Below are 21,391 nucleotides of genomic sequence, written 5' to 3'. Positions count from 1 at the left end.
ATTTCCATGGGCAATGCTGACTATTTCAACAAAACTGGACAAATATCCAAAAAAACCACCCTCCTTTCTTTATAGTGTCATATTACAGACTAAAATTGCCACTTTTTCTGACACAACATATTGAGACCCCTGTTTAGACCTTTCTTTTGGTGCCATTTGATTTCTCAGAGGGCAATGGGGGTTAAAAAGGCTGTGGAGAAGCTTGTAGTACTTGTGACATGAAACTATGATGGCTCGGCAAAGAGATTTAGTGGCAAGAATTGGAAAGAATATCTTGGAATTGAAAAAGGTTGAGACAATATGCATGAGAAATTAGATATGATCTGTAAGCGGAGTAGTAACAAGGGCAACCAGAAAAATAATTCTTATTTAACTGAGGAAAAATTAAAAATTCTTCTCTTCTCATGCTGCATTCAAATTGAAAGGTGGACATCCACAAGGAAATATTACACAGCTGCCTTCTTTCCTGGAGGAAGAGGCAAGGCAGAAGAAAACAAGGAGATGCATAAGTTATCATATATTCTGCATGAAATCAGACAGATCTGCACAGAGTTAAACATTAATGGAGTTTGGAAGAACATTCTCCCATTTTGCATTTGCTTTAGTGGCTCCAGGATATGACCAAGGAAAGATTTCCACAGCATGATTTAGGGGAGTGCCCTTCTTTATTAGCCTTTTTTTCCTTCCACAAGGTAATTCTCTTTTTTTCCATCCCTTCCTATGTCCTGTAGATTTAAGTGTGGCCAAAAAAGCTCATTTCTTAATTAGACCTATTTTATTTTGGTTTGCCTTTTTTTGATCTTCTATTTTAAGAGCAAGCCCAGTGGTTATTGCCCACTTATTTGATCTGTCTCAAGTCCTATGGGCCCCATTTTCATCTGTAAAAACAAGCATTAAGGCTGCCTAGGCAGATGACACTTAAAGGTTAAGAAGGTTGGACACAGTTTAGAGGACAAACTGTCATTCCATTTTTTTCAAAACCAAGCCAAGTTTTTGCAATGCAAATGCAACTGTTTTCTGTGTATTTGGTTTATTCTGTTTCATGTTTTGGCCATTCCACACTCTCCAGAGCACTATTAAGATTAGGAGAGTGGTGTGCAGTGATTTAAAGAATATGAAAAGAGATATTGTCTAGTGCATGAGTGAGCTTCTGCAGTCTGGATCCTTAAGTCACTTTAACCTTGAGAATTTTCTACTGATGCCAGATAGGTATTTTGGGTAAATATATTTCTTGGAAGCTCATAATATATTCAATACTCAAAATCTACTTCCTAGCTAATTTGACTGATTAACTATCCAGACACAGGCGTGTGTTTGTGCACGTGTGTTCCAAAACAAGGTACAAACTTAAAATCAGGGAGCCAGGCAGATGCTTTTTGGTTGATTTGAGTATGATAATCATACAATTTTTATAAACATAAATCTGTTCCTCTGGATTGATGTCCAGTTCTGGTTTTTCTGCCAGTAAAACAAAAGGTGATAGTAAATGTGGTATATTGCAGCTCCAGGGTTGGTGGCTAAGGAGCCAGTAGCAGAGACTGCAAGCTGCAGACAACAAACCCTGTACCAGTGCTATCAGACAGACCCCCTAGGGTATGCAGCCCTCCCAAAATTCACTAATATAGCTCATGAAGCACCCCAAAACTCACACCTGTCAGCTCAAACACAGGATGACAGAACTGAGGTCTGGTGCCAGAAGAAGACATGACCTCCTCATCAGACTCTTGTTACACAGGCAAATGCCCACCTCCTTATACAATACTTTGAACGCTGTGTAGATATTTACTCTTCCATTTGAGCATTGCTGGTCAAAACCATTTTAATTATTTCCAAGACTATTTCTCTGGATCAAGCTTTTCACTGAACCAGATTCACCTCTTGCTGATTTATTCATGCCCTGTCAAAAACAAAAGTTTCAATTCCTTAATTTAATTAAAATCTTCTTGACTGAGATCATTACATCTTAGAGAGGTGTTTAATTCAAAACTTGCTGTATCCACAATGGTAGTGATTGAGAACAGAAAATCAACTTATGTGATAGTAGTTTGTTAGAATATTTGTTTACTCTTCAGCTGAAGCATGCTAATTACAATAAGAGGTCTTCACAAGCAATTCAGTGAGCAAATATGATTGGTTAATAGATAAGGGATGATTCGTGATTAAAAACATACAAAAACAGCATCTGCAAAAGAGGTTTATTAGACCTGAGGTCACATTGTAAAGCATCAAAAATTGGGTTGCCAGAGATACTTGGGCTGCTGTGTGGATGTGGAATCAGATATATTTTTGTCACATGTACAAATGGAAACTCATATGTGCATTTGTCTCACTGAATTGCAGTGGCACTGGTCATCACTGATACAAACAGTGGCCATCTCTGAACCATGTAAATGTAGCATTTTGTCTCTCAGAAGAGAGACCCTCACAAAATCAGAACATTTGGGAAAGGATCATAAAACTATTTGACTAAGCTGCATCCTAGAAACAGTGTGAGCTCCTTAGAGCATTTTGATTACTAAGGACTGACTATAAGCTCAAAAACCTTGGCTATGACTGAGAATCAGGAATTACTCATCTCCAGTGAACTTAGTAAGAGTGTGAGTTCCAGAGTAAGTATTTTCACAGGAACAGAAGTCCTTATTGTTGGCTACTCTCAGAGACTCTTATGTGCTGAGTGCATACAGGTTGGTGAATGGCTAAACAAATGGGTATCAAAGGCAGATGGTGTCTCATTTTTGGCTGATTTGTGCAGATATGGGAAATCTATCTGTTAATTAATAAGCAGAGAAAGTCCATTAAGTATTGTGTTCTATTATTGTTAACTCGGAAATTACTACCTTTCTTGATGCAAACCTATTTTAAGTTTGGGGATTTTGAAATGAGAAAGGATTTTGCTTTCTTTTTCCTTGGTCACTGGGGACCTGTGACTGTATGTTTTAATTTAAAAAAAAATAAAATATGCATTGCTTTTAGCAGGTCTTCTGTACACAAGCAGCTCTTGAGTAAATACATTACACCACAATAGGAAAATGAAGCTCATTATAACGTCTTATTTTTCATTTTCATCCTCACTGTGTGCAGTTCTTGTGCCCCCAAGATAAGAAGGACATAGAACTGCTGAGCAAGTCCAGAGGAGGCCGTGAAGCTGAAAAGAGAACTGGAGCACCTGCCCTATGAAAACATGAGAAATTTGGGGCTGTTCATACTGGAGAAGAGAACTTACAGTATCTGAAGGAGCTACAGGGAAGCCACAGAGAGGTTCTTCACTGGGAACTGCAGTGAGAGCACAAGATGTAATGGGTTCAAACTCAAGGAAATTTATATCAGATATTAGTAAGAAATTATTTATTGTAAGGGCAGTGAGGTGCTGAACACTATGTCCAGAGAAATTGTGGGTGCCCCATGCATGGCACTAGGATGGGGCTGAACGGGGCCCTCCCTGACCCACCTGGCCTAGGGGAAGGTGTCCCTGTCCATGGCAGGGGGTGGAACGAGATGATCCTTAAGGTCCTTTGCAATCTACACCATTCTGTGATTCGTGACTCCAGGACTTTCTCAAATACTTGTGCCACTTTTGAATCTGTCATTTAAATTCCAAATTTTCATTCCCCTGCATCCTGCTCACTCAATCTGAAACCCTGACAGATGATTTCCTCTCTTTTTCCCAGTGGGTCCTATCATACTCAGATCTGGTATTCTCTTTTCTCCAGCTCAGCCTACATGGGTACCTACTCCCAACTTCTTTCATTTTTTCAGTATTCCCCCAGCCCACAAACGTGGTTCCTCAGCAGTAACTCCAGAATCTCCTGTCAATGGGCACAGCTTCCTCCTGGCAGGTCTCCACCAAGACCTGACCCCAGAAAACACCTTAGTCAGGGGAGGCTAAGTCCAGGCATTCTCAGCAGCCTGTGAAGCATAAACCTGAGTCAGAACTCACTCGCCTCTGCCCTTAGTTTACATTGTAAATGTGAATTGAAGCATTTTATTGTAATTAGCTGGAAGGGGTACAGATTGTAGTTGTTTTATAGAAGCAAAACTATGAAATCTATAAATGTAAAACTGTTATGGCGGCCATAATACATTCAGAGCACTAAATTAAATTATGTCATAATATATAGGCCATTTATAAAAGATATAACTTCTAATGGATTTTTTTTTTTTTAATGAGGAGCTCCAGATTGAATATCTTGGCAGCTGAACTTTTCTCTTTAGTCACAGAGGTGCAGACTGTGACAGGGTGATCCCAGCTGGTGTTCCAACCTGGTGTCAGCAGGAGTGACAAGCCAGGTGGCTCCTTCATCTTTTCATGATCTGGAAGATGGGAAGGATGATGTGGGGCACAGCACCAGGATCCTGACTGAGCTCAGAGAGTAAATGTGTGCCCAGAGCCTGAGGCAGCCCAGCTGAGCTGTTGTGAGCTATTGCAGCTCACATCTTGCCCACAGAGGAGGGAGGAGGCTGCCTTGGGGCACCTACCCTTCCCTTGTCAGAAGAGGACCTGCAGAAATCATTCCAGTGCAAACAGCACAGGACACCCTTAAGAACTGCCCTCTGCTCCTGCTCATGGGCTCATCACTCAAAAGGGTACTGGGAGCTTGATGCTTCCCTGCTGGAAATCACCAGTGGCTGCTGCTTTCCTCAACTCCAAGATAAAGCCTCTGCTTTTCATTCTCTCAGCTCAGAGGTCTCTAAGAAGTGGTCCAGGGGGCATCAGCACATTGAACACACAAATGTCACAAACCTTTGTCGAATACTGGCATGGTCTAGCTGGGGATCTCGAGCAGAGCCAGGATCTTGTAATCCTTTCCTGGGTGGATAATTTACTCTCAGAATAGTCTTGATAGCTCCCTCAGGGCTTCACTGAATATGGATTAGCAGGAGGTTTCTTGCAAGGCTAAGCTCCTCACAGTGAAGGAACTGAGTCCTTTCACTGATGTTAGCTGGTTATTTGTGAAGAAAGATGGAAAAATGCACAAAGCTGTGAATTGCTGAGCGCAGGAATGCTGAAGTCACTGATTCCAAGTGAAAAGGAGCAACATCCTTACTAGAGCTACTCAAGGATTTTCAGCTGAAATTATTTTCTCTGGAAAATTTTAGGGTTCTTCCCCAGAATTATATTCTTTTTAATATCACTGTTCTCAACACACTTGCCACTACCTCTGCAGTCCTCTGCTGCCACTTAGCAGCAATCCACTTAGGAATGGAAAAGTTAGGTTTGCTTTTCCATAAAAACATTTTCCCAACCAAGGAACACAAATGTAAATTTTCCTTTGTGGATTACCTGGATTTAATTTTTTAAGAGCACATTCTGAGGTGCTTTCCCTTGGCAGTCACTTCCTGATGGGACAAGAGATCTGAACACAACCCATAATTTGTCCAAGCAGAAGCTTGTACAGTAAATGTAATGCAGAAACATATGGTGCTCTTGGAGGTTCTGAAGCAATGTACTAAGCAAGAGTTAACTAAAACCTACTGAAGCTCAATTCAACCCCCAAATTATAATTCCACTCCCAAATTATGATCTTGAGTATCAATAACACATCTCATACTCAAAAGCAGCTTGGGCAGCAGATTAAGGGCAGTAATTCTGCCCCTCTGCCCTCAGGTGAGACCCCCCTGCAGAGCTGCCCCAGCCCGGCCAGCACAGGAGGGACCTGGACCTGCTGAGAGAGCCCAGAGGGGCACAGGAGGAGCAGGGGATGGAGCAGCTCTGCTGGGAGGAAAGGCTGGCACAGCTGGCATCGCCCACCTGCACAGGAGGAGCTTTGGGCTGAGCTCAGTGTGGCCCTGCAGTGCATGAAAGGAGCCTACAAAGAAACAGGGAGAGAGACAATACACAAGGGACGGAGGGACAGGACATGGGGGAATGGCTTCACACTGGCAGGGAGGAGCTTTAGATTGGATATTGGAAAAAATTCTTTACTGTGAGGGTAAGCACAGGTTGCCCAGAGAAGCTGTGGCTGCCCCATCCCTGGAAGTTTCCAAGACCAGGATGGATGGATATCTGAGCAACCTGGTATGGTGGAAGGTTCCATGTTTGAAGTTTCCATCCTTGTTCCATGGCAAAGGGAACTGGATGATCTCTAAGATCCTTTCCAACCCAGGCCAATCTGTGACTTCCTGTGCTACCCCATTCTTCTGAAACCAAGTTTCTAAGTGCAAGAAGTGTCTGTGATGTATATGTGCAGTACTAACCCAGGGGGACCCTTAAATCCCCTGCAGCTTCTAGATTCTGCTACAACACAAATTAGTAATGATAAGGAGGATCTCTACACCATGGGAGCATAATACACTGTCACCACTCCATATTTAAATATTTTTTTAGGATTCCCTGGTTCACAAGCATATATCAAAACTGTCAGATAGGCTTGCAGCTATTCCTAATAGGGCAAATTCATGGTTATTTTGCAAATGTTCATTAGTATTTTAAGCTGTAAGTGTGCATCTATGAAGATTCACCTTCCAAAAGTGCACAAATGATTCATGCAAATAGTGCTTCACTTCGTGGATGCAGATATTCCTAGAACCAGTGAATTTTAAATGGTACTCAGAAGAAAAAGCTGTTGAATAGCATTCAGTACTACCCAACTCTTGCAGTTATCCAAAAAGCCTGGTCTAATCAGAGAATCATTAAAACCTTGACATAAATAACAGATCATTGGGTATAGAACAAATCTAAAGTACCCCTTTTGGGGGCAATCTATGCAGAAGGAAGCAGAGGTTATCCAACAATAAAAGGAAAAGATGCTCTTTTGATCAGGTGAGTTTCACTGCTGCAGACAGAGAAGCCTGCCTGCTAACAATGAATATGTGGGGACATGGCCAGTGCAGAATAGATGGGAGATCTGCAAACAGAAAATATTTGGCTGTTCTTCCACCTCAGTTACAATACAACCATTGTATCACATGTGACATTGGAAATCAGGGTAGTCCATTACTGTAAATACTAAAAGCAATTTGATCAATAGGGCACAACAGACCCATTACACCAGGAACTCAGTTTACATCCAAGGTGTCATTGCAGACGGACATTTTATTCGCTAGAAAGTTTTCTTTTACACTTCAAGTGCTGCACTTGGGGTATATTAAAGGGTTTTCCAGAATTAGCTTTATTTAAACAGTGGCAATAAACTTCATCACTGGCCCCTTACTCTGCAAGATTTTGTCTTTTCACTGGTCAGTGTTATCCAACCCGCCGGTTTCCCACCACCACCTTTCCTTTGTCTGGTTTGAAACATATTTGTGACTAAACAAATAAACAGCATCCACTCAGTAGATGGATCTTAGATGGATCTCTAGACCCAAACTCTGGAGTAAATTCCATAATCAACCAGGCTGAATGATGCTTTCAGCAGGCCAGAGCTGATACTCTCTATAATTCACATTCCCTGGATACACTGCTCCATAATAAAGCTTGAATGTCAGGCGTGTCAGCCAAGAGCTAACATACCTGTTTGAACTAGTCCTGTGCCAATAGAAACATATCACAAACTGAAAACATTTAGACCACTGTATAATTGTAAATGGATTCTTTTTAACCAAATGAAGAATAATCACTTATACATAAGCACACAAATATGTTAAATGTTAATATGTAATAAAGCCTTAAACCACTCCTAGTTGGCATGTTCAGAATTAATATCACTGTAAATAAATGCATTGAAGAGGTTTTAGAGTCCAAGACATTTTTGCCCATCAGTAGTATTAGTTTAACAGGACAAACTTTCATTATATTCTGACATTTGGTACATACAGTACGTTGTTTATGCACTAAATGTCAGAATATAAAGATGGTTTAGCCCTTTTATTTATGTACTTAAGAGTTATTAATTTAAGAGTGACCTTATTTAATCAAAACTGCTGTTTAATAAAAATCATGCTCACAGATTTTAAAATGGAGTTTTTGGTTCTGAAGAGACATTAGTTGTTTAACACTCAGATATGTGCTTAGCCTTCCTAAGAATCCTTTTTCCCTCTCTAAGCTTGCAACTCCAGCATGCACAGTGGTTTAATCGTATATTGTTCTCTGAGTACTAACCCTTTACAAATCATATGACATAAAAAGAAAAATAAGTAACATTGTAAAGACAGTAATGAGAACTGTTGAGCTAAAGTGCCTCTTAAAGAAATCCTAATAAATTCCAGAATTTCTAGTCTTCTGGCAAGCTTTCCATTTAGAATAAAATCAATGATCAATGGTTGCAAACAGTCAGCATCAGGCTTGCATGCCTCCAGAGCAGAAAAAACTCATAGACGAAAGATGACATTTAAAGGAAAAAAGCTGACATTGACTCCATCACTGTCATTGCTTCTGCCATAAAGCAGCTTCAAATATTAAAACATTTTTCATCTGTGCTGCATTATTGGCACCAGAAATTGTTTTCTCTCTGTCTGATACTCACTTGAACTGCAGCAGAGCTCCCCAGAGACTCCAGATTGTTACCAAGGCCTCATAACATATTGGCAGTTGATGTGGTGGTGTTCATGTACACTTGCCACTCACAAAGGAGCCTCCCCCTCCCTCCACACTCACAGGAAAAAGAAAATGCTCCGACAGGAATTTCAGTCAAGTTCAATGAGTTCACTGACTCGGATGTAGGCGCTGGGGTACATCATTCTGAGTGTCCTCCTTGAACTCACTGTGGGTTTGGCTATGGGGCTGGGTGGGAGCCTATATTCTCCATGCTTCTGATTTTGTGCCAATGTCTTAAAAAGCTGACCATCTGAATTATATTTTTTAAAATCTCTGCCCTCCCTTTGCAAAAATGCCTCTTAATTTGTCTCACATTCTGTGCTCAAGCTGTTCCCAGGTAAGTGTTTCACAACTCAATGGGAAAAGCAGAGCTTTTGTTGATCAGAGCATTTACAATCTGTCACTGGGACGAGTGGCAGATTTAGAGGCACCATGGAAAGTCTTTGCTAGGATAATCTTGGAATAACTTTTAATGCAAAAACATCAGATCACTTAGAACTGGTAGGCAAATAAACCCTAACTAATGCACCAGCTCATCAACAGAAATTAGGCACCTAATCCTTTACTAGCCTTTAAAACACTGCTGAAATGGATGAATGTGCTGTATTTCACATCACTAACAAAGCCCCACAAACCCAGGATGTTGTCAAGCACTGGTACACACTCAGTTTATGAAAGATGACACAATTAAATGCAGCTTCACATCATCAGAAATGATTCACGCACCCTCCTATGAGGACAAAGACTGAACCTTTCATGAACAGAGGCTTCTGTCAGAAGCACTTGCCCAAGATCTAATGTTCAGAAGGATGTGAGGCAGCAGGACAGGTGAGGCAGCCCTGCCTCCAGTCCCTTTTGTGCATTATGACCATCACAGAGGCTGGAGCCTGAGTCACCTTTGACTTACTATCAAGTGAAACAACAAAGCAGAGCAAAGACAGGCTGTAAATTATTTTCTGTTATTTCTACTGTCTTTACCCTCCTTGTCAGTGAATACACTCACCTGGACATTCCAGTGTAAAACAGAATGAATGTTGCAATTTGCAACTCTGTCCAGCAATTTTTTTAAGACCCAGGTCTCTGCCCTGTGACATATAAGCAGCATTATCCACCAGACCCTTTGAGACTATTTGCCGTTATGGGAAAACAAAAAATTAAGTCTCAGGCTGACAGGAAGCAAAGATTTGCTCACTGTTCACAACTTCACCACCTTCATCCACCTTTTGACCAACAGAGCCAAGGGACTGCTACTCAAAACATTTCCAGCAGCTGGGGCATGACAGCACACAGAAGCTCACTGTGGTCTCTGAGCCTGAAGCACACCTCAGCTCTTACAAGCCATAAAGCACTGATTTCAGCATCCCCCAGAGCACCGGGCTGGGAACTGGCCTGGAATGCTGCTCCCAGTGCCACACTGGTCTGTGTGCCACACTGCCCTTGTGCCACACTGCTGTGTGTGCCACACTGCCCTTGTGCCACATTGCACCTTGTGCCACACTGCTGTGTGTGCCACACTGCCCTTGTGCCACATTGCACCTTGTGCCACACTGCCCTTGTGCCACGCTGATCCTTGTGCCACACTGATCCTTGTGCCACACTGCTCTGTGTGCCACACTGCCCTTGTGCCACACTGCTTTTGTGCCACGCTGATCCTTGTGCCACACTGCCCTTGTGCCACGCTGATCCTTGTGCCACACTGCCCTTGTGCCACATTGCACCTTGTGCCACGCTGATCCTTGTGCCACGCTGCTCCTTGTGCCACATTCCTCCCAGTGCCACACTGCCTGGCACCAACCAGTGTCACAAACTGACACATCTGTAGAGGAAAATTGTCCCCTGAGGGATTGTCCTGCTGCTTGGATAGTCGTGCTGCTGCATCCCCCTTCTAAAGAGAGATTGAGCTTCTGCTACCATTGTCTCGCTGTGGTGCTGTCTCACATCATGAGACAGGCTTTTAAAAGTCTGGACAACCAAGGGATTTAAAAGGGTTAGAACACATATAACCTGCTCTCTTCCAGAATAAAAACCCTGGAAAATCTCTGCCCACCTTGTCCCTGGGGCAAACCATCTCAGACATGACAAGCTGCTTGTCCCCCTCCTGCCTGGCCCCAGGAGAAGTCCCAGACACCACAGCCCTGTGCCTTCCCACATACCTATGACTGCACTGTGCAGCCCATTTCGTGAACAAAGTCAAGGCATAAAGAGGAAATGTTGCCAGTGGTGCTGCTCAGGGTGCCAGGAACACCCCAGCTGTGGATATCAAAGTGTGCAGGTACCAGTGCCCAAACCTGATATAGGATGTTTGGTTTTACCAAGCTGAGGGAGCTCCAACAATGACAGGATGAACTGACAGGGCCATGTCTTTGTCTATCATCTGCCCCAAACGCAGACAGTTGCTTAATTTTCCCTGGAGCTGCTTGAGACCTGACCAGCTGCATGAAAACCATGGACAAAGCCAAGGACTGAGGTATTTGTTAAATCCTACCATAGAAGCAAACCAGAAATCAAAAATGCTATATTGGAGCATAGGATGGTGTAAGGGACATGAAGTAAGGTGAGAAGAGGATGATTTTTATTGCCAAAGGATTTGGTTTGTCTCAGAGGAAGGCATCCAGCATCCCTTCCTTTGGGATTTTTTTTTCACAATGTCACTAGGACACAGTTCCCTGGAGACTGACAGCATTAAAAAAATTATAGGGTTTCAGTCTATGAAAAGGAAGTAATCATTTGCCACAGACCTTTTACTGGATATTATCTCATGAGTCATGACCCATATCAAGAGAGCAGCCGTTTGAGTCTGACTTGAAGAGCGAATGGTTGGTAATGTTCCCCATATATTCCTACAGGTAACAAGTGATATTTAACTGAGAGGGTCTGCATAACTTGGCTTGCTGGCCCTTTTAACTCAAGTAACTGCCTGAGAGTGAATGACAGACTAGAGAGATTGTGTTGAAAACAAACAGAAAGAGAAATCAAATAAAAAGTATCTGTGTGGGTTGTTTTATTGTGGAAGTGAATGACAGCATTAGGATTTAGACCTCCTAGTTTAACACATCCTGCCTTCCCTAGTTTAATAACTATACACACAACTAAAAGACAGCATATAAAAACATGTAGCGATTTAGTGGATCAGGGTTGCTGTATTTGGATTATCAGGGCATTTAGGGGAAAAAAAAAAAAAGAAAGACCACACAGGGAGACAGCGCAAAGAGCCTCTCCACAACCATCTGCCACAACATCACGTAGCTCTGTAAACTGACAGACACTCCTTTAGCAGGGCCCAGGCACGTCAGATGAATCAATCAATCAAAAAAATTCTTATGAAACTTAATCACGGAGGGTCGTGTTAGGGAGTGGGGAACAGATTAAATTACCACGGTATTAGATACGGGAAATGATTTCTGTCAAAACCATCTTTACTGCAATTATAATATGTTAATTATGTATTTCATTAAGTAAGTGGATTAGAGTCTGCACAGATGAAATCACGCTGAAGGCTTTGAATCATTTGCTGAGCGGTGTGGGAGGACTGGTGTGAATGGAACCCAGTTAATTTTGAAAACTTTCACATGCTAAACATGTCCCCCCCACCAAATGCAGGAAATAAATGCCTACCAGATTGTTGTGTAAAACATCCAAAGACCACATTAATTTTAGTGATGTAATCAGATCATGGCTGATGTGATCCAGGAGCTTGTCAAAGATGCCATAAATGTGTTCGTGTATAACGAAGCTGCACTGCTCCTGAATCTCCCAGCCACTGGAGGAAGATAACTTGCACAGGAGACCAGATTTCTTTTTGTCTGTGCTCCAGAACAGAGCAGTGCACAGCACAGAAGGGAATCACAACCCCCCCTTATTTTAGGTACTGTATAGTCATGTATGCAGCTGCCAGCACAGGCTGACTGCTACATTTAGTCTGCAAACACACTGGAGCAGCACAGCTCTGCAGTACCCTGCATCTTTTGTGCTCCTGCCTATTTCTCATTCGATGGCAAAAAGGTACTTGTTTCATAGGAAAGGGCTACTTAATGATGTATGAGCAGTAGCCCTGGTGAGCCAATAACTTGCCATGTGTGTCTGAAGGGACTCATGCTGGGTGACAGCTACTGGTGTCAGTAGAACCAAGCTGATTTACACCGTGGGAGGATCTGGCCCAACACTATAATCTTTATATTTTTCAGAACAGATTATTGATGTCTGTAGGTACAGCTAGAAACCACCTGCAGAAGCTGTGTGCAAACCTTTTCTTAGTTTGAATTCTGTGTGAGTGAATGAGAAGTATTTCCGTCTCAGTAGCTGGATGCTCCTTGTGCATTTAACGCTGTGCTCTTGACAGAGAAAAGAACAGGAAATAAGGCAAGATCATGCTAACTATTGTTCTCCTCACTCCCCAGTAAATTAAAAGGCTCATTTTAGAGGTTTATCTTGGAAAGGAAAATTGATGAATAAATAAAAATAAATGTGTCAAGCTATAATTAACAAAAAGAATTGGGCACCTTGTCATGGGATTGTACTCTTAGCAGTAGGTAACCTTCCATTCATAGGAGACTACCCTACATATTAAAAATAAAAGGGCATTCAGTGTCACAAAGGAATAAATCTTTCAGCTCTTGCATATCCCTCTTTTCTTTGGAATAGCTTCCAGGGTAGCAGAAGGTAGTTTAAAATATATCTGAGAAAATAAGAGCAAAATAATTAATTTTAAAAAGAAGAACATATACAATATACATAAATTTGCCTCATCCCAATTATTTAGTTATCAGTAATAATCACAAGGGATTTTAAAGGAGGAAAGAATCTGAGACAGCATAACACCCTGCATGGAGTGAACGTTGGTGTAAATGACTGGAAAAGGTTGGCTGATTTGATGAAAACCCAATCAGACTCTCTAGGGAGATATTACTTTCCTCATTATTCCACTGATTGGCCTTATTTCATCTGAAGAATGCAGCACATTCTTTACAGTGCTGGCAAGCCTCTTTAACAATATCCAAGGAAAAAAAGCCCTATCACCTCTGTAATCGAAACAACAAGGAAATTAACCAGAGTCCCTTTCCTCAGGGAACTGGTACAGAACCCCCAAAATCTCCTGATGGATTGACACGGTGAAGCTGCGAGGCAAAAGGGGTGGGATTTTCTCAGATTTGGCACACAGCAAAAGCCTTTCATAAATTTGCTAAAAGGAACTAAAACAGCAGGCTCAAGCCATAACTCCTCCCTCTGCACTGGAAAAAAAATAACACCCAAGTTGTTTGCTTGTAGCAACCTAATCTTAACCAACAGTGACATAATTTACTAAGGGAGTTCGTTCTTGTGATACGAAATTTGTTATGCCCACATCACTGTGCAGGGCTTTAGAATAAAGCAGCAATTTCAAGTACAAAACACACTTGTGAAATTCAGTCTGAGAACTGTGTTATCAATGGCCTCAAGCTTGCAATAACTGTTAATTAAGTGTATTTTTCATTATTCTTTAGCAAAGAAGTAAGATTTAATGATGTAAGTTAACAATAGATGATAATTTAGAGTAGTGACAATAGTTTAATTATTCACACACACATAAAAGTTAACTTCATAACTTCCTTGTAAGAAAAAATTCATTTAAAATATTTTGAGCAGTGCATACAATTACCACATATGGTGTCTTGCCACACCATTTTTGTGGATACAAATCAATTTGCTATGGATTTTTTTGTTTGTTTGTTTTGGTCGTTGTTTGGGAGGAGAACTGACTTTACTAGCAATAGATAGCAGTGGGGCCACTTGGTCAAAAACTGAGTCAGAGTCCTCAGACAATGGGCCTCAATATTGCCTAAGCTATTTCCAAACCTTCCACCAAGGCCTTTGTTGAATTACAGGAAATACTGTGGGCAGAAAACAAAATTACAGCCTGTGATAAGCTGGAAAATGGTGCTCAAAACCTACTTGAACACCAACTTTTGAATATATTTGAGTGTCTTGAGACCATCAATATTCTAAAATAAATCTAGATTAAATGTAGTGAAGAGTGCTTTGTAAGGAGAGCTTTGTTTTTAGTGTTCTAACGGAAAATCAAAGGGGATATGACTTTGACTCAAAGACCGTGAGTACCCAAGAAAATTATAATTGTAGTGCATTTAAACATAAAATTATTACAAAGAGCCACCTATTGAGTAAGCACTAATGATTCATTCTGTTCAACCAATTCTTCTGTTACAAAGCTGTATTTTGTACATTTTGTTCTCCTGGCCATGGACAAGCCTAGGCACCCAAATAGCCAGCAATTTTAGACTAGATTTCCTGATTGGGAATGTGGAGATGCTCCTCAGTTATCACTCAATAAAACCTCTCAAATATGTCTGTCACACAGAGAATTAGAACTCAGTAATAGTATGCAGTATCTATTTTCAGCCAACTCTTTGATTTAATGTTTTCTCCAAAGCTGTGCCTGAAAACCTGCAGGGATAATATGCTGGTAGCCTGATCCATTGGCCCAATCTGGCTAGTCTTTCTCTCTGCCAAGATCACATTTTAAAATACAGGTTTTAAAATACAGATTTAAGACCAATTAAAGATTTCATGGTGTCCGACACCATAAAGAGCTATGATGGTCTCTAATTTCAAAGAAAGGTTCCTCCCCTCAAGACAGAAACACTGAGGAAAAAAGCCACTGTAGATGCACCCTCTTACACCCATAAAATAGCAGCTGAGCTGGTGGAAAGGTTAAGATTATGAAGAATACTACCTTTTCTAAGAACATCCTTGTTTTGTAGGAATTTTTTTTCTAAGGCCAGCTGAAAGTGAGGTCAGACCAAACTATTCATTTGACTTAAGCACGCATAATTGACACCCACATTTTGTACTCACATATCCCTGCGGGTGCTCTTGGGAGGCCCCCTCAAGTTTTGAGTGGTTGCAGAGTAACGATGGAAATGTGGGAGACATTACAGTCCTGCTCTGAACTGGCTCAAGCACAATTAATTACACCTTTTTCTCCTGCTGGATTCACATTACTGTGAAAGCCAGTGTATTTGCTCTTCTAGCAAACACAAGAGCCTTCTTTTTGTCAAGCTTATCAGAGTCACACAATTCAATATTGAAGCTTCTTGGAATGAACAAATATTCTGTGTGTAATAGAGCCAGAAAATGCAACTATCTCAGGATATGCTTGTCCATCAGTGCACCAGAAGCAAGGAGAGACCTTTGGATCTGTATGTAGAGAAGTATCTTTGTTAGAAGGTGGTGCCCATGTTCTGGAGCCAAACATCTGTTATTTTATTCTAAAACTCTGCTGCTTTTAGCAATATCAAGCTCGGTGCCCTGTGACTCTATAAAATTCAGAGGATAAGACAAAATTCACTGTTTTGCAAGTGATGCTTATTGGGGGCTGCTAAAACCACAATCATAGTTTAAAAGATGACCTAAATAAACTCAAAGATTGCCATGCTATCAAGCGGCTCCTTTCCTCTCTGGCCCACATAAGAAAGAAACCTGAAGGAAAGTCTCAGAATGAGTAGAAGTGGAGGACATGAAGAAAAAGAGATTCAGTGCCACTGAGAGCATCTTGAGGAGAGGACAGCAGCAGAGGTTTGTGTATATCCTGGGGTGCTTACAGCCTGCATGTTCTTCTTGTATGACTCTGGTTCATCTTAAGACAAAGAAATATCTGTCCTTGATCTCTTGCAGATATATTTTCTCCATCAGGCTTTGAAGGTCACAACCATGCCCACACTGGGGATGGTGATGTTTTCCCTTACACAATAACTGACCTGCGGGTGATTTAGGGGTTGGATCACTCTTTGGAGACAGCTCTGCAGGGTGTTTTGCAAGTCCTGGTCAGCTCCCATGCCTCTCCTCCATGCCCAGGGGCTCTAAGGAGGAGGCAGGCAGAGCAGCAACCCTGAACAAGATCCCTTATCTGAGCTCAGGCTCCTCAGTCACAGTGTCTGCAGCTCAGCCCTAGGCAGCCCTTCCTCACATCTGCCTGCACACAGGCAGGGCTCACCTCCCCAAAGACATGCCATTAACCACTGATGTTTTCATCAAGAGAAACATGCTTTTATTTTCGTGAGAAACAGATGTGAAAGCACATTCCAGGATACTGTAAGCCAGTGATCTCTCAAGACCACACCTTGAGCTGCAACATCGTGGAGAATTTAGATGGACAAAATTACCCACTGCCTCTGATGAATCCAGAATGCTACATATCACTTATTTATTGCACTCTTCACTAAAGAAGCCTCATTTTGTAATGATGGAATATTATAACACCTGATTACATTGCACAATGACAGGGCTTCTATCCTATCCACAAAAAGTTTCAATTCAATATGGCAATCTTGATGTGCCCTCTTGATCAAAAAAAAAAAAAAAAAAACAAAAACCACCCAAACTGATTAGGAGATCATAGTTCATCCAAATAGTATAGAAATCAAACAACAACATCAACAACTTTAATAAATACAGCAGCTGAACGGGCTGTACAAAATGTTCATTCAATTCAACGCCATCCCAGCTTCTGAATTTTAAATTAAACTAAAGCAAAGCATGCCAAATTAGAATAACCTCTGAAATTCCTCCAATATAATTTATTTAGGATTTCCATCTAAAATTCATTAAAATCACTAGCTTGAGCAGAATTTCAACCTTCAGCATAGAAGGATGTTCAGCTGAGTAAATTCATTTTTCCTATTTCATTTAGGTATGGTGTGTAGCTCCAACATTACACAGAACATCTCACTAAAGGAGGAAAAAAAAGAAAAAAAAAGAAAAAAACCCTCTTGCTGTCCTGTTTAAAAAAACTAAAAACAAAAAAAACCTAAAAAAAAAAAAACAAACAAAAACAAAAACAAAAACAAAAAACCAACCAAAATCAATCTTCTTTCAAGCCTTATGTGGTCATTTCTTTCCTTCTTGTAGAACTCAATCTGACTCACCTTCTAATCCTCACCAGCTCTCATTTATCCCAATAAATAGACATTGACTCTTCTGTGTCCTGACTTGGGTTGCTGAGCTCAAAATGTGTGTGGTATTTGAAGAAAGAAACAGAGCTGTTTTGGGTGAGGCAAAGTACTTTGAGACCTGCTCCTTGTTAGGCCAAAAAAATAAAAGAGCCTTGCAATATGTGCTGTCCAGTTCCCAGAAGTGGGAACAAAGCTAAATTAACCTGTGCTGGTCAAGAGGTTGGTTCCTGGAGGCTGTGTGAGCTCTGCTCTTGTTAAACACTGACAAAAAAAAAATTAAAAAGAGATTTTTCTACTCTTCCCCAAGTGGTCTTAAAAGATAAACAAAGAGATGAAGCCAATAGTTCTAAAGATATTTGGCCAGCAAAGCAGCCAATTTTAATTTTTGCATGCTGATAATGTGGTTGGGCAGTTTAGAAGCCATGTCTACCAACCTCCAGTCAACTTGTGAGTGGTGATTTCAGACTAAACCCAGCACTCAGTCAAATCACTTAAGCTTGTCTAGTTTTTCTTTGAAGCCTGGGAAAAATCACAGTTTTTGACCAATTGCCATGGAAAACTATAAATCAGACTCTGGTCATTGAAATTTAGACTCAGGTTCACCATATGGTTTGTAAACCTGGAGAATCACTGAGCTGAGTTTCTGATGAAATCTGAAACATTAGCTGGTTTCACATGGTTTCAGGTTCCCTTGCAAACATTTCAAACTCCCCATTCTCTCAGAGTATAAATTCTTTCATTCATTCCAGAATGTGTTAGGAGATCACAAAGGAAATTTAAGATTAAAAAGAAGAAAAAGGTAGAAACGTACAGTTTTCACAAGTGTGTATACAACCAGCTTAATGACCCGGACAAATGCACTTAATTAAGCATTTATGTGCACAATTACCCAGTTTGTGAATAAAGGCTTTACAATTGCATGTACTAACCGGATATCAGATGTGCCTAGACTGTACAAAGCCTATGGTAAAACTGACCTTAGCAAAAGGTGGCCTTCAGCCTAATCAATTGTTTTATCTATTTCAAGGCATGTATAAAAAGTCAGATAAATTCAGCACATCAGCTCGGTGTAAAACTCAACAGCCAGCCTGGGAGGTTGAGTTTTTTTTGCAAGATTGTCAGTGTAACTTGTTCTAGGTGTTTGGAAGCTGAGAGGTTTTCTTTTTTATAGCAAAGTACAGAAACAGTTTTAAAAAAACCACACAACAATAACAAATCTGCAGTCTTTTTCCATTTTGGTGAGAAATAGTTAATGTTCCATAGTCTTTGATTTATTTATTAAAAGTATTTTACCAGGAAACACAACAGAGACAGGCCTTCTCATTTCCAGTGAGACCCCAGAGAGCAGTAAATTTACATACACAAAGGACTAGCATCAACCCCTGAACCTTTAATGTTTATTTTGATAGCCCACCCTGCTGGTAAGGCCTTTTGTTAAGAAGCCAGGTACAACAAGGCAAGGATCCAAACAAACAACAGTGGTAGCTTTGTTGACCAGGTCAGATGATGTCCTGCCCTTGAACAGTACCCCTTGTCTTTTTACCCTTTGCCCCTCGAAAATGAAGTTAGTTGGAGTCCCTGTGGCAGATTTAGCATTTCCTTTCAGTGTCTGCCAATCTATCAAAATTCAGCTACCGCTGTGAACCCATCAACTCAGTGCAAAAAAAGAACAAGGCTTACCACGGACCCCCTCAAAGTAGCAATCATTTATCCCTTCCTGAACTTTAGCTGACCTTTGTGAGCGCTAGCAGTTGAAGCATGCAGCACCTTGGCAGGGACGATCAAGGCTGTGGGTTTTTCTCTCTCCCCACTCAGCCCCAAACCCGAGCTTTTATTTGGTTTCATCGATAAAATGCGTTGCAATCAGGAATAACCACGTGAAGGGAAATAAACTCTTCAACAAGAGGATGCAATTGAGCAGCTCCATGCAAAAGAATAGAAACAAATATAGATACCCTGCATTTAGGGAGCCAGTTAGCATCATTTTGCAGAGGAGATAAACAAAACAAGTGGATTCCATTCACAAAGATTTATCGGAGGGAGGAGGGGAGATATTGTTCGCAGGACACAAAGATGCATTTATATACAAATAATTGCAAAGTAAAATGAATCATATAGAGCATTCAGCTCCAAAGCTGAGACTACCACAGAGCTACAATATATTGGCTAAATATTGTGGTGGGTTTGTTTTATTTTTTAAAGCAGCAGGAAAATCTAGATTGCAGGAAGGGTTATACACAGTGTAACTCCCACTGTAAATTTAAACTGACCTAAGGGACATAATTACATACATCTCATCATGAGACAATATACTTTTTATTTGTTTGAATTTTATTTGTATTGGTGAAACTGACCTGAAAGTGACACAAGTTTATTAGAAAAAGGACTCTCAAAAACAGAGTGGGCTGGTCTTCTTACTCAAGATGGATGTGCCAACTTCTAGTATGATTAGAGAAATGGATAACTCACTAACATCTGTGCAAACTACAATAAAAAGGGATTTAGTGTTACCCCAAGGAAGGTAAAAGAGGCTGTCTGTCCATTAAACGCTTTATTACAGTGCCAGCAGCTTTTTTCTAACTCAGTTATTCCTGCACAGAGCTCAGCACTGTGACTGCCTGTCATCCTTACCAGACAGTGCTTGGGGCTTCGTAGTTTTTTTGTGCAAGGTAGATGACAATCAAATGACTCATTGAGCAGGGAAAGCGCCTGACCCCTAGTGAAGGATTAACTACGGAAAGTGAGTGTGATCATGTCACACCATTACTTAGAATTTTCACAGTCAATTTCTGAAAATATGAGATAAGTCCTTAAAGAGACAGCTCTTTCAGGAAGCGCTATGAGCCAGCAGAAATTCCCTCCCAGTACAAAGGCAGGCAGTGCCATCACGGAGACATCTGCTCAGCTGCTCAGGGTATACCAAACACCACCCTTCTCATCACAGCAGACAAGGTTAAGAGCGAGCAAGACAAAATTCAGATGGCTTAGACCATTCAGGTAGTCTAGGCAGAAAGGAGAGTTGTAAGAGAGAAGACTATTAAATCCTGTGTAGCGACACAATCTCTGTTTAGGTTAACACAAGGACTTTTAAAATGTGAACATTAAAATCTCTGTGCAAACACAGGTGGGCATTTCATGGGATCCTTCTTTTATATTGAAAAAGAAAACCTCTCTCATCATACCACAAGAATTCAACTGCCCAGAGACTGCCCAACAAATCCATTGAAAAGAGCAAATTATTTACTCTGCTTGCAAACACATCCTGTGTCATGGATGGGAATGCTGTCCCTCCATGGCTCAGCTGGACTCCTGCAAGGAAATCCCAAGAAAAAACAGAAAAATACTGTTGGGTTCACCAGCAGCATAGCTTGTTGCCTCTGTGCACCTATTATCACTTTCTCACATTAAAACCCCCTCGTGGTATAGGAAGAGAGGCCCGACCCATTAATCAGCAAATGAAGGGCCCATTTGCTCTGTTTTTACATAACACATTTTTTTCATGCACAGTTCTAAATGTGAGATTCATCAAGTTTCCACCTAAAAAAAAAAGTAATTCAGCTGAAGAACCTCAAAGCTTGGGCGTGCCAAAATGAGTTAACATCTGCTGCTGCCTGAATCTAATTGAAATGATTCATTAAAAAATTTACAGATCTGCTTAATGATTTTGTATTTCTTTTTCAGAATCACCTTGTTCATTATCTCACCTTAGGTAAGCTGAATTCAACAGAGTTGTAGTCTCCCTTCCAGGCTGGAGTTTACATATAACAATTCCAAATAAAGGGAGCATGATTTTTTTTCCTGTAACATTGCGTTTGTGATTTTTGTTGGGGTTTGGTTTGTTTTTTTTTTTTTTTTTTTTTTTTTTTTTTTTTTCCTTTGGTGAATACACTCCCTCAGAGAAAAGATCCATTATCATCAAACAGAGACCCATTAGGGGCACCTTGGAAATTTGGACCCTTTTGCTAGAATTGGG

General features: G+C 40.9%; 1 long non-coding RNA gene across 1 annotated transcript in view; it reads right to left on the bottom strand.

Annotated features, from left to right (window-relative positions):
* The window catches only part of LOC146766401 (uncharacterized), a 71,703-nt gene extending 53,203 nt beyond the window's left edge, over positions 1-18,500 (bottom strand). The window contains exon 1 of the long non-coding RNA XR_014957828.1: positions 17,392-18,500. This is a non-coding gene — a long non-coding RNA (uncharacterized LOC146766401). The remainder of the gene's footprint in view (positions 1-17,391) is intronic.
* Positions 18,501-21,391: the final 2,891 nt, after the last annotated feature.

Source organism: Lonchura striata, chromosome 11, assembly GCF_050655825.1.
Source record: "Lonchura striata isolate lonStrDom1 chromosome 11, ASM5065582v1, whole genome shotgun sequence".
In the NCBI taxonomy this organism is placed as follows: Eukaryota; Metazoa; Chordata; class Aves; order Passeriformes; family Estrildidae; genus Lonchura; species Lonchura striata.
This window is presented reverse-complemented; position numbering and strand designations above follow the sequence as displayed.